This window comes from Hyperolius riggenbachi, chromosome 7 (genome assembly GCF_040937935.1).
Source record: "Hyperolius riggenbachi isolate aHypRig1 chromosome 7, aHypRig1.pri, whole genome shotgun sequence".
NCBI classification, from domain to species: domain Eukaryota; kingdom Metazoa; phylum Chordata; class Amphibia; order Anura; family Hyperoliidae; genus Hyperolius; species Hyperolius riggenbachi.
In genome coordinates, this window is record NC_090652.1 from 32473926 (window position 1) to 32486939 (window position 13014).

Here is a 13014-nt window from a genome sequence, read left to right on the forward strand (position 1 = left end):
GCCAGACGGGGAGCAAGTGAACAGCCAGCAGTATATATACTCGACCCTCTTCCCAGCACCTCCCTAAGTGCTGAACCAATGGGAAGAGGAGTCAGAGTCAGCTGACCAGCCTGGTCAGCTGACTAGTCCTTGTAAAAGATAAATTCTTCCTGAGTGCGCGCGCGCGCGTCACTCTAACACCTGAGGGACTACGAGTCCCAGCCCCAGCAGCCCCGCTCTGCGGAGTCTCCGCAGCGGGGACATGCGCGCCGACCGCCGCGTCCAACGCGGCGGTGACCCGGCGCTCTGCCTGCCTCTCCACGGGGACAGCCGCCTCATGCTGGGAGGAGGCAGCTGCCTCCCCGTGTGCGCGGCCACTGGACGCGGAAAGAGCCGCCGACCGCTGGCTCATGGCGGCGGCTCTTCCGCGTTTTCTCACATTTATGTAAAGAGATTAGAGAAAGAGCAAAGAGCTAGATCATGTCAAGGGGGCACTCGGATTTGAATCAAGGACCTCTTGATCTGCAGTCGAATGCTCTACCACTGAGCTATACCCCCACGCTCTGTTCAGCTTTTCTGACCTTTTTAAATAGTTTCTCTCATGTAGTCCACGAAAACATTTCAAGCGTTAACTTGGAGTTTGTTAAGGTTGGACAGAGTTAAATGATAACTCTTAGAGACTAGAGATGGTCAATGAGACAGTAATAAATCCAGGTTGCATGCAAATTGAATTAATATTGTAGGCAGCTTGGAAATGCGTTAATCGTCAGGAAGTGTATTTGAATGTCCCACTTCCATGACGCTCACAATTTGCATAATAATCTGCATGAAAGCTAGAATGATGAGCATGTTACGGACCATGGCCGCAAGAGACACTTTCGTCAGACCCAGAAACTTCTCATTCTGCAGTTGCCATTTCTGCCACTGCATTAGACCCCAGCACATGTGTATTTGGCAGCAGATATAGAAGCCCAAAGTTCTTCTGCTTTGCTAATTTGAGTGGAGGACTTACATTGTAGACATTTTGTAGCTTTTGCTGTTCATTTGCAGGATCCTTTAAAATACGTATGGAAAGAAAAACCAAATTTACTTTGGATATGTAAAGAAAAGAACACTTCAGAAATGTGGTTGCTTGGAGGGAACATGTGAACTTTCACCAAGTTACTACGATTCTGCAGCATAACGGGATATTTTGATTATTGTAGTTCTCTTTATTACTGCCTTGAGAGTATTGGTTTATGTAAAGAGATTAGAGAAAGAGCAAAGAGCTAGACCATGTCAAGGGGGCACTCGGATTTGAACCAAGGACCTCTCGATCTGCAGTCAAATGCTCTACCACTGAGCTATACCCCCACGCTCTGTTCAACTTTTCTGACCTTTTTAAATAGTTTCTCTCATGTAGTCCATGAAAACATTTCAAGCGTTAACTTGGAGTTTGTTAAGGTTGGACAGAGTTAAATGATAACTCTTAGAGACTAGAGATGGTCAATGAGACAGTAATAAATCCAGGTTGCATGCAAATTGAATTAATATTGTAGGCAGCTTGGAAATGCGTTAATCGTCAGGAAGTGCATTAGACCCCAGCACATGTGTATTTGGCAGCAGATGTAGAAGCCCAAAGTTCTTCTGCTTTGCTAATTTGAGTGGAGGACTTACAATGTAGACATTTTGTAGCTTTTGCTGTTCTTTTGCAGGATCCTTTAAAATACGTATGGAAAGAAAAACCAAATTTACTTTGGATAGGTAAAGAAAAGAACACTTCAGAAATGTGGTTGCTTGGAAGGAGCATGTGAACTTTTACCAAGTTACTACGATTCTGCAGCATAACAGGATATTTTGATTAACATAGTTCTCTTTATTACTGCCTTGAGAGTATTGGTTTATGTAAAGCGATTAGAGAAAGAGCAAAGAGCTAGATCATGTCAAGAGGGCACTCGGATTTGAACCAAGGACTTCTCGATCTGCAGTCGAATGCTCTACCACTGAGCTATACCCCAACGCTCTGTTCAGCTTTTCTGACAATTTTAAATAGTTTCTCTCATGCAGTCCATGAAAACATTTCAAGCGTTAACTTGGAGTTTGTTAAGGTTGGACAGAGTTAAATGATAACTCTTAGAGACTAGAGATGGTCAATGAGACAGTAATAAATCCAGGTTGCATGCAAATTGAATTAATATTGTAGGCAGCTTGGAAATGCGTTAATCGTCAGGAAGTGTATTTGAATGTCCCACTTCCATGGCGCTCACAATTTGCATAATAATCTTCATGAAAGCTAGAATGATGAGCATGTTACGGACCATGGCCGCAAGAGACACTTTCGTCAGACCCAGAAACTAGTGTTGGGTGAACACCTAGATGTTCGGGTTCGAGAACGTTCGCCGAACATCGCCGCTATGTTCGGGTGTTTGCGCCGAACTCCAAACATAATGGAAGTCAATGGGGACCCGAACTTTTGTGCTTTGTAAAGCTTCCTTACATGCTACATACCCCAAATTAGCAGGGTATGTGCACCTTGGGAGTGGGTACAAGAGGAAAAAAAATATTTGAAAAAGAGCTTATAGTTTTGAGAAAATTGATTGTAAAGTTTCAAAGGAAAAACTGTCTTTTAAATGCTGAAAATGTCATGTTTCTTTGCACAGGTAACATGCTTTTTACCGCCATGCAGTCATAAATGTAATAAAGAGAAGAGGGAACCTCTTCTCTTTATTACATTTATGACTGCATGGCGGTAAAAAGCATGTTACCTGTGCAAAGAAACATGACATTTTCAGCATTTAAAAGACAGTTTTTCCTTTGAAACAGGGACCGGTAACGCTAACCCAGCAGCAGCAGCAGCACACGTGATGGAACAGGAGGAGGCGCAGGAGGAGAAGGCCACGCTTTGAGACACAATAACCCAGGCCTTGCATGAGGACAAGAAGCGTGCGGATAGCATGCTTTTTACCGCCATGCAGTCATAAATGAAATAAAGAGAAGAGGTTCCATAAACAGGGACCGGTAACGCTAACCCAGCAGCAGCAGCAGCAGCACACGTGATGGAACAGGAGGAGGCGCAGGAGGAGAAGGCCACGCTTTGAGACACAACAACCCAGGCCTTGCATGAGGACAAGAAGCGTGCGGATAGCATGCTTTTTACCGCCATGCAGTCATAAATGTAATAAAGAGAAGAGGTTCCATAAACAGGGACCGGTAACGCTAACCCAGCAGCAGCACACGTGATGGAACAGGAGGAGGCGCAGGAGGAGAAGGCCACGCTTTGAGACACAACAACCCAGGCCTTGCATGAGGACAAGAAGCGTGCGGATAGCATGCTTTGTACCGCCATGCAGTCATAAATGTAATAAAGAGAAGAGGTTCCATAAACAGGGACCGGCAACGCTAACCCAGCAGCAGCAGCACACGTGATGGAACAGGAGCAGGCGCAGGAGGAGAAGGCCATGCTTTTTGAGACACAACAACCCAGGCCTTGCATGAGGACAAAAAGCGTGCGGATATAGCAGCAATGCTTTTTGCCGCCATGCAGTCATAAATGTAATACAGATGAGAGGTTCAATAAACAGGGACCGGAAACGCTAAACCATCCCAGATGTTCATTGGTCATGTTACTTGGTTGGGGTCCTGGAGTGTTGCGTAGTCGTTTCCAATCCAGGATTGATTCATTTTAATTTGAGTCAGACGGTCTGCATTTTCTGTGGAGAGGCGGATACGCCGATCTGTGACGATGCCTCCGGCAGCACTGAAACAGCATTCCGACATAACGCTGGCTGCCGGGCAAGCCAGCACCTCTATTGCGTACATTGCCAGTTTGTGCCAGGTGTCTAGCTTCGATACCCAATAGTTGAAGGGTGCAGATGGATTGTTAGACACAGCTACGCCATCTGACATGTAGTCCTTGACCATCTTCTCCAGGCGATCGGTGTTGGAGGTGGATCTGAACGCTTGCTGTTCAGTGGGCTGCTGCTGCATGGGTGTCAGAAAATGTTCCCACTCCAAGGACACTGCCGATACCATTCCCTTTTGGGCACTAGCTGCGGCTTGTGGTGTTTGCTGCCCTCCTGGTCGTCCTGGGTTTGCGGAAGTCAGTCTGTCGGCGTACAACTGGCTAGAGGAGGGGGAGGATGTCAATCTCCTCTCTAAAGTCTCCAAAAGGGCCTGCTGGTATTCTTCCATTTTGACCTGTCTGACTCTTTCTTCAAGCAGTTTTGGAACATTGTGTTTGTACCGTGGATCCAGAAGGGTATAAACCCAGTAATTGGTGTTGTCCAGAATGCGCACAATGCGTGGGTCACGTTCAATGCAGTCTAGCATGAATTGAGCCATGTGTGCCAGAGTCCTACCAGAATCCTCATCATCCTCTTGTGAGCGTTGGGATAGTTGTTGTGATGCATCATAGTCGTCACCTTCTTCCTGGTCTGCTTCTGCTGACCATTCCCGCTGAATTGTGGAAGTCCAACGTGCACCGCTCTGGCCCTCGTCAGTGGTGGCAGAAAATTCCTGCTCCAACTCCAGCTGTTCCTCCTCCTCTTCTTCGTCATGTGTCAGCTTAGCCAACCTTAAAGCGCGAATGAGATTACTCCCATTATCACACACAACCATGGCCGGTTTCAGGTCCAGCGGTGCCAGCCACAAATCCGTCTGTTCCTTTATTCCCCTCCAAATTTTCTCCCCTGTGTGCTGCTTATCCCCAAGGCAGATCAGCTTCAGCAACGCTTGCTGACGCATGCCAACAGCTGTGCTGCACTGCTTCCACGATCCTACTGCTGCTGGTGCTGGGTTAGCGTTTCCGGATGAGGTACAGCTTTGAGATGCGTTGGAGGAGAAGGAGTCAGAGAGGTAGGTGCTGCTGTTATCCAGTGGGAGGGACGGCGGTGCAGGTGTTTATGGCGTGGGCAACACCCGCGCCGTAGCAGGTGAGGAATCGCTGCCAGGCTCCACAAGGTTCACCCAGTGCGCGGTAAGGGAGATGTATCGACCCTGGCCGAACGCACTCGTCCAGGTGTCAGTGGTGAGGTGAACCTTGCAGGCAACGGCATTCTTCAAGCTTCGGGTTATTTTGCTGACCACGTGCTCATGCAACTCAGGCACTGCAGAGCGCGCAAAGTGGTAGCGGCTGGGAACCACGTAGCGTGGGATGGCCACTGACATCATGCCCTTGAAGCTGTTTGTCTCCACCACTCGATATGGCAGCATTTGGCAGGCCAGAAGCTTGGCTATGCTGGCTGTTACTGCCACGGCCCGGGGGTCATTTGCTGGCAATTTCCTCTTGCGCTCAAACATCTCCGAGACAGACAACTGAACCGTAGGGCTGCACACCGAAGGGCTGTTGGTTGTTGTGTTTGATGAACACTAGGAGACCTCAAGAGCACTACTCCGGAAAGTGACAGTGTCAGCGTCATCTGATGTTTGTGAATGTTGTGAACCACGCAATGGCTGGGCTACTGCTGCTGCTGAGGCGGGTCTGGTGGTGAGTCTGGTGAACCCAAGGGAGGCAGTGTTGCTGGTGGTACCCTGTCCTGCCGCGTTTGCCCACAGAGTGGGATGTTTGGATAGCATGTGGCGGCTCATGCTGGTGGTGGAGAGGTTGTTAATACTTTTCCCCCTGCTCAGGCGGGTCTTGCACACCTTGCAAATCGCCATGGTAACATCCTCAGTGCAGTCTTCAAAGAAAGCCCAGACTTTGGAGCACCTGCCTTGCTGGCGATTTCTGTTTGCGCCTCTTTTGCCTCTCACTTGAACTTCCACGCTTGTGGTGCCTGAAATTGCGCACCGCCTACCTTGTGGCACAAGGCGAACTCATGCAGCAGTGGGTTCTTCAACAGACTCATCTGTGCTGCTGCTACGACGGCGATGTTCTCGTTCACAAACAAAATCTGGGTCTATGTCCACATTGTCCATACCCTCCTCTTCCATCTCCTCAAACTCGTCATATGTCATTGTGGGGGGCCGCCACCGTGGAGTAGAGCTCCCCAGAACAACCTCTGCACAGCTCACTCCAACGTCGTCTGGTTATCTGGCAGTTGTGTGCGTGGTGTCGCTGCCGGTTGTGTCAGCTTTGTGCCCACTGGCTCCTTGTAACTGGCTGAGGACTCGGACCTCGTGCGTGATGTGCTGGTGCTGCTTAACCCACTGCTGGACGCTTGAGAGGTCATCCAAGTAATTATCTGGTCCTGTTCTTTTGGATCTGTGAGGGTTGTTGTCCTGGACAACATGGGCGGTATTGAGTGGGTTTTCTTGGGTGCTCCCCTGTGGCCTGTACGTGAACCGTCAGGGGAAACACCTCTTCCCTTGCCCCTCCCTCTTTCACCGGATTTCTTCCTCATTTCACTTATCCTTAAAGTACACGCTGACTGGCAGCAGTACAGTGGCAGTACAGAAATGCTATACAGTGGTGGGTGAGCGGTGTACCACTATTGCCAGCAGCGACACAGAGCACAATGCTATACAGTGGCGGGTGAGCGGTGTACTGTTCCCAGCAGACACAGAGAGGCAGTAAACACAATGCTATATAGTGTGGCTGAGCCGTGTACACAGAGTGGCAGTAAACACAATGCTATTTAGTCTGCTATATAGTCACCCCGAACGGGGTGATGTTCTGCAGAACCCGAACAGTGGCGAACACTGTTCGCCCAACACTACTGGGAACGCAGATTTTAGTACCTAAACACACGATACAACATGTTTTCCGGGGTCGGACTCTGAGGCACATACAGATGGTCCCGATCATCATCCTCATCATACAACTCTTCTCCTGAGTCTGACCCACCCACCACCTCTGCCACCCCAACATCCCCAGACACAGACCCCTCATCGGTCTCAACATTAACTTGGGATGCTGGCCTGAGCCCGACCTCCTCCTCCACATCAGGCCCCATCATCTCCTCAATGGCAGCCCTCATTAATCGCTCTGGTGCTGGACCGATGGACACAACCTTCTCCTCCGGGGAGCACTGACCACTGGCTGCTGGGGTGGATGTTATAGCTTGCGTGGGGCGTTGGCTGTTGCTGTTGTTGGGAGTGCTGCTCACAGCGGAGGTCTCTGAGGAACTCATGGTGAGCTCATATAGTGGTTGACGGTGAGTGGAGTATTACTGATCCCAGCAATATACACACTGACTGGCAGAGTACACAATGCTATATAGTGTGGCTGAGCGGTGTACACAGAGTGGCAGTAAACACAATGCTATATAGTCTGGCTGAGCGAGCGGTGTACTACTGTTCCCAGCAGAATCAGAGTGGCAGTAAACACAATGCTATATAGTGTGGCTGAGCCGTGTACACAGAGTGGCAGTAAACACAATGCTATATAGTGTGGCTGAGCGAGCGGTGTACTACTGTTCCCAGCAGACACAGAGTGGCAGTAAACACAATGCTATATAGTGTGGCTGAGCGAGCAGTGTACTACTGTTCCCAGCAGACACAGAGTGGCAGTACACACAATGCTATATAGTCTGGCTGAACGGTGTACACAGAGTGGCAGTACACACAATGCTATATAGTGTGGCTGAGCGGTGTACACAGAGTGGCAGTAAACAATGCTATATAGTCTGGCTGAGCGGTGTACACAGAGTGGCAGTAAACACAATGCTATATAGTGTGGCTGAGCCGTGTACACAGAGTGGCAGTAAACAATGATATATAGTCTGGCTGAGCCGTGTACACAGAGTGGCAGTACACACAATGCTATATAGTCTGGCTGAGCCATGTACACAGAGTGGCAGTGAACAATGCTATATAGTCTGGCTGAGCCGTGTACACAGAGTGGCAGTAAACAATGCTATATAGTCTGGCTGAGCCGTGTACACAGAGTGGCAGTAAACAATGCTATATAGTGTGGCTGAGCCGTGTACACAGAGTGGCATTAAACAATGCTATATAGTCTGGCTGAGCCGTGTACACAGAGTGGCAGTAAACAATGCTATATAGTGTGGCTGAGCCGTGTACACAGTGTGGCAGTAAACAATGCTATATAGTCTGGCTGAGCCGTGTACACAGAGTGGCAGTAAACAATGCTATATAGTCTGGCTGAGCCGTGTACACAGAGTGGCAGTGAACAATGCTATATAGTCTGGCTGAGCCGTGTACACAGAGTGGCAGTGAACAATGCTATATAGTCTGGCTGAGCCGTGTACACAGAGTGGCAGTGAACAATGCTATATAGTCTGGCTGAGCCATGTACACAGAGTGGCAGTGAACAATGCTATATAGTCTGGCTGAGCCGTGTACACAGAGTGGCAGTAAACAATGCTATATAGTCTGGCTAAGCCGTGTACACAGAGTGGCAGTAAACAATGCTATATAGTGTGGCTGAGCCGTGTACACAGAGTGGCAGTAAACAATGCTATATAGTCTGGCTGAGCCATGTACACAGTGGCAGTGAACAATGCTATATAGTCTGGCTGAGCCGTGTACACAGAGTGGCAGTAAACAATGCTATATATAGTCTGGCTGAGCGGTGTACACAGAGTGGCAGTACACACAATGCTATATAGTGTAGGGATGCTCGGAAAATTCCGCGGAATTATGAATTCCGTGATTCCGGACGGAATTAGGTTAATTCCGATTCCGGTAGTCAAATCGGAATTCCTATACCTCTCAAACGGAATTCCGCGGAAATTTTATAATTCCGACGGAATAACACAAAAAATCTCTCTCTCGCTCTCTCTCGTAGGGAATTGCAGATTTTCAAAATAGCTTATATACCATAGCTGGGATTTGAACCCAGAACCTAGTGTGTAGTAGGTATCTGTCTTACCCTCTAGACCATGACCCACACTACATGCTAAAGCTGGCGGTAGCATAAACCATACTTCCATTATGATCAATTCGATAGAAAAAGTACCATGATTAAGGATTTGTACTTTTTGAAAAGCATGCTTATATACCATAGCTGGGATTTGAACCCAGGACCTAGTGTGTAGTAGGTATCTGTCTTAACCTCTAGACCATGACCCACACTACATGCTAAAGCTGGCGGTAGCATAAACCATACTTCCATTATGATCAATTCGATAGAAAAAGTAGCATGATTAAGGATTTGTACTTTTTGAAAAGCATGCTTATATACCATAGCTGGGATTTGAACCCAGGACCTAGTGTGTAGTAGGTATCTGTCTTACCCTCTAGACCAGGGGTCCCCAAACATTTTGGGTTGAGGGCCGGGTCAACATACTTCAGACCGCTGGTGGGCCGGAGTAAACATAAAATGATGTAGACGTCTTTGCGGACCAGACAGTGAAGCATACCCAGGTGACAATCTGCAAGCCAATTGGACAGCAGTGTCACCTGATGTGGAATTTGATTGGAAACCAGCAAAATTTCTGCTTTCTGGCTTCCATGTGGATGGGGGGTGCTGCACTGCTATTCCATATGTGGACCACCAATATTTAAAGATGTAGCTGACTGCATTTATAAGCAATACATTTTCTGTGTGGGGGGCCGGTAAGAAAGCCTTAGGGGGCCACATTCGGCCCGCGGGCCTTAGTTTGAGGACCACTGCTCTAGACCATCAACCACACTCAGGGCCAGGCTTTAGCATGTAGTGTGGTCAGAGGTGGGACAAGGTCCTTCAGCACCCAAGGCTGAGACAGCAAAGTGCGCCCCCCCCATCCCTCCCACCCCAGCTGTCACACACTGATTGCTATTACACTAAGAGGTACCCCAGGGCCCCCACCCCCCCCCCCACCCCCAACACCTTAATCTCTACTTATCTGGCTTGCAGTCGCTGCCATGTATCACCTTTTCTTATTTCTTTCTGCTTCAAACACAATTGGGAATGACAGCTGAATGAATTGTGCACCCCCTCCTACACTGCGCCCTGAGGCTGCAGCCTCTCCAGCCTCAGCCTTACTAGTGGGTAAGACAGATACCTACTACCATGCAGTGTGGTTCATGGTCTAGAGGGTAAGACAGATACCTACTACACACTAGGTCCTGGGTTCAAATCCCAGCTATGGTATATAAGCATGCTTTTCAAAAAGTACAAATCCTTAATCATGCTACTTTTTCTATCGAATTGATCATAATGGAAGTATGGTTTATGCTACCGCCAGCTTTAGCATGTAGTGTGGGTCATGGTCTAGAGGTTAAGACAGATACTTACTACACACTAGGTCCTGGGTTCAAATCCCAGCTATGGTATATAAGCATGCTTTTCAAAAAGTACAACCCTGGCTAGTGTGGCTGGAGCGCGAACTACCCTGCCTGCCTACCCAAAGCTAAACCCTACCAGAAACTTCTTATTCTGCAGTTGCCATTTCTGCCACTGCATTAGACCCCAGCACATGTGTATTTGGCAGCAGATGTAGAAGCCCAAAGTTCTGCTGCTTTGCTAATTTGAGTGGAGGACTTACATTGTAGACATTTTGTAGCTTTTGCTGTTCTTTTGCAGGATCCTTTAAAATACGTATGGAAAGAAAAAACAAATTTACTTTGGATATGTAAAGAAAAGAACACTTCAGAAATGTGGTTGCTTGGAGGGAGCATGTGAACTTTCACCAAGTTACTACGATTCTGCAGCATAACGGGATATTTTGATGAACGTAGTTCTCTTTATTACTGCCTTGAGAGTATTGGTTTATGTAAAGAGATTAGAGAAAGAGCAAAGAGCTAGATCATGTCAAGAGGGCACTCGGATTTGAACCAAGGACCTCTCAATCTGCAGTCGAATGCTCTCCCACTGAGCTATACCCCAACGCTCTGTTCAGCTTTTCTGACAATTTTAAATAGTTTCTCTCATGTAGTCCATGAAAACATTTCAAGCGTTAACTTGGAGTTTGTTAAGGTTGGACAGAGTTAAATGATAACTCTTAGAGACTAGAGATGGTCAATGAGACAGTAATAAATCCAGGTTGCATGCAAATTGAATTAATATTGTAGGCAGCTTGGAAATGCATTAATCGTCAGGAAGTGTATTTGAATGTCCCACTTCCATGGCGCTCACAATTTGCATAATAATCTTCATGAAAGCTAGAATGATCAAACACAGACAAACACAGAACATTTATATCGCGCTTTTCTCCTGGCGGACTCAAAGCTCCAGAGCTGCAGCCACTAGGACGCGCTCTATAGGCAGTAGCAGCGTTAGGGAGACTTGCCCAAGGTCTCCTACTGAATAAGGTGCTGGCTTACTGAACAGGCAGAGCCGAGATTCGAACCCAGGTCTCCTGCGTCAGAGGCAGAGCCCTTAACCATTACTCCATTCAGCCACATGATGAGCATGTTACAGACCATGGCCGCAAGAGACACTTTCGTCAGACCCAGAAACTTCTCATTCTGCAGTTGCCATTTCTGCCACTGCATTAGACCCCAGCACATGTGTATTTGGCAGCAGATGTAGAAGCCTAAAGTTCTTCTGCTTTGCTAATTTGAGTGGAGGACTTACATTGTAGACATTTTGTAGCTTTTGCTGTTCTTTTGCAGGATCCTTTAAAATACGTATGGAAAGAAAAAACAAATTTACTTTGGATATGTAAAGAAAAGAACACTTCAGAAATGTGGTTGCTTGGAGGGAGCATGTGAACTTTCACCAAGTTACTACGATTCTGCAGCATAACGGGATATTTTGATTAACGTAGTTCTCTTTATTACTGCCTTGAGAGTATTGGTTTATGTAAAGAGTTTAGAGAAAGAGCAAAGAGCTAGTTCATGTCAAGGGGGCACTCGGATTTGAACCAAGGACCTCTCGATCTGCAGTCGAATGCTCTACCACTGAGCTATACCCCCACACTCTGTTCAGCTTTTCTGACCATTTTAAATAGTTTCTCTCATGTAGTCCATGAAAGCATTTCAAGCGTTAACTTGGAGTTTGTTAAGGTTGGACAGAGTTCAATGATAACTCTTAGAGACTAGAGATGGTCAATGATACAGATATTGCAATCAGATAGAAATTGATAGATGAAGTTGGGATCGTACCATAGACAAACAGATATTGCAATCAGATAGAAATTGATAGATGAAGTTGGGATCGTACCATAGACAAACAGATATTGCAATCAGATAGAAATTGATAGATGAAGTTGGGATCGTACCATAGACAAACAGATATTGCAATCAGATAGAAATTGATAGATGAAGTTGGGATCGTACCATAGACAAACAGATATTGCAATCAGATAGAAATTGATAGATGAAGTTGGGATTGTACCATAGACAAACAGATACTGTGTATGACTCTTAGCTATACTCTGACTCTGTTCCTGCTTTCTGATCCTGTACTTTTGCCTATCTGCCTTACTAGTTGCTGGACCTCTGCCTGATTTCCGATTGCTCTCTTGCCTCACAATTCTGTGCCGATACTTACCTCTCTGTTGCCGAACCTTGCCTGTTCCTAGGCTGCAGTACAGTCTGAATAACCTGCTAGTGCAGTACTGTTTGTATCTCCTGTTCCTAGGCTGCAGTACAGTCTGAATCACCTGTCAGTGCAGTACTGTTTGTATCTCCTGTCCCTAGGCTGCAGTACAGTCTGAATCACCTGCTAGTGCAGTACTGTTTGTATCTCCTGTTCCTAGGCTGCAGTACAGTCTGAATAACCTGCTAGTGCAGTACTGTTTGTATCTCCTGTTCCTAGGCTGCAGTACAGTCTGAATCACCTGTCAGTGCAGTACTGTTTGTATCTCCTGTTCCTAGGCTGCAGTACAGTCTGAATCACCTGCTAGTGCAGTACTGTTTGTATCTCCTGTTCCTAGGCTGCAGTACAGGCTGAATCACCTGCTAGTGCAGTACTGTTTGTATCTCCTGTTCCTAGGCTGCAGTACAGGCTGAATCACCTGCTCCACAGGTGATCATTAGCACAGTACTGTTTGTACCTCAGGTAATCACTAGCCTGCAGTATTGTCTGAATCACCCGCTCCTCGGGAGATTCTCTCTCTCTTCAGTTGCTGTATCTCCAGCTTGCTGGGGTAGTACTCTATATGAGTGAATCGATAGTACCTTACCAGCCCCTCTGGTGAGGTCTTGCCAAACTGTTAAAGTTACTGTACTTAAGTATACAGTCAGTGTCCTGATAGTACCTCACCGGCCCCTCTGGTGAGGTCTCGC

The 13014-nt window shown here is 47.2% G+C and overlaps 4 non-coding genes across 4 annotated transcripts; all 4 read right to left on the reverse strand.

Moving 5' to 3' along the window:
- Nucleotides 1–465: 465 nt before the first annotated feature.
- On the reverse strand, nucleotides 466–537 carry TRNAC-GCA (transfer RNA cysteine (anticodon GCA)). Its single transcript has one exon. It is a non-coding gene; the product is annotated as a tRNA-Cys (tRNA).
- A 723-nt stretch (nucleotides 538–1260) lies between these two features.
- On the reverse strand, nucleotides 1261–1332 carry TRNAC-GCA (transfer RNA cysteine (anticodon GCA)). Its single transcript has one exon. It is a non-coding gene; the product is annotated as a tRNA-Cys (tRNA).
- Nucleotides 1333–1904: 572 nt separating this feature from the next.
- On the reverse strand, nucleotides 1905–1976 carry TRNAC-GCA (transfer RNA cysteine (anticodon GCA)). The gene has a single exon. It is a non-coding gene; the product is annotated as a tRNA-Cys (tRNA).
- Nucleotides 1977–11628: 9652 nt separating this feature from the next.
- Nucleotides 11629–11700, reverse strand: TRNAC-GCA (transfer RNA cysteine (anticodon GCA)). Its single transcript has one exon. It is a non-coding gene; the product is annotated as a tRNA-Cys (tRNA).
- Between the last annotated feature and the right edge of the window lie 1314 nt (nucleotides 11701–13014).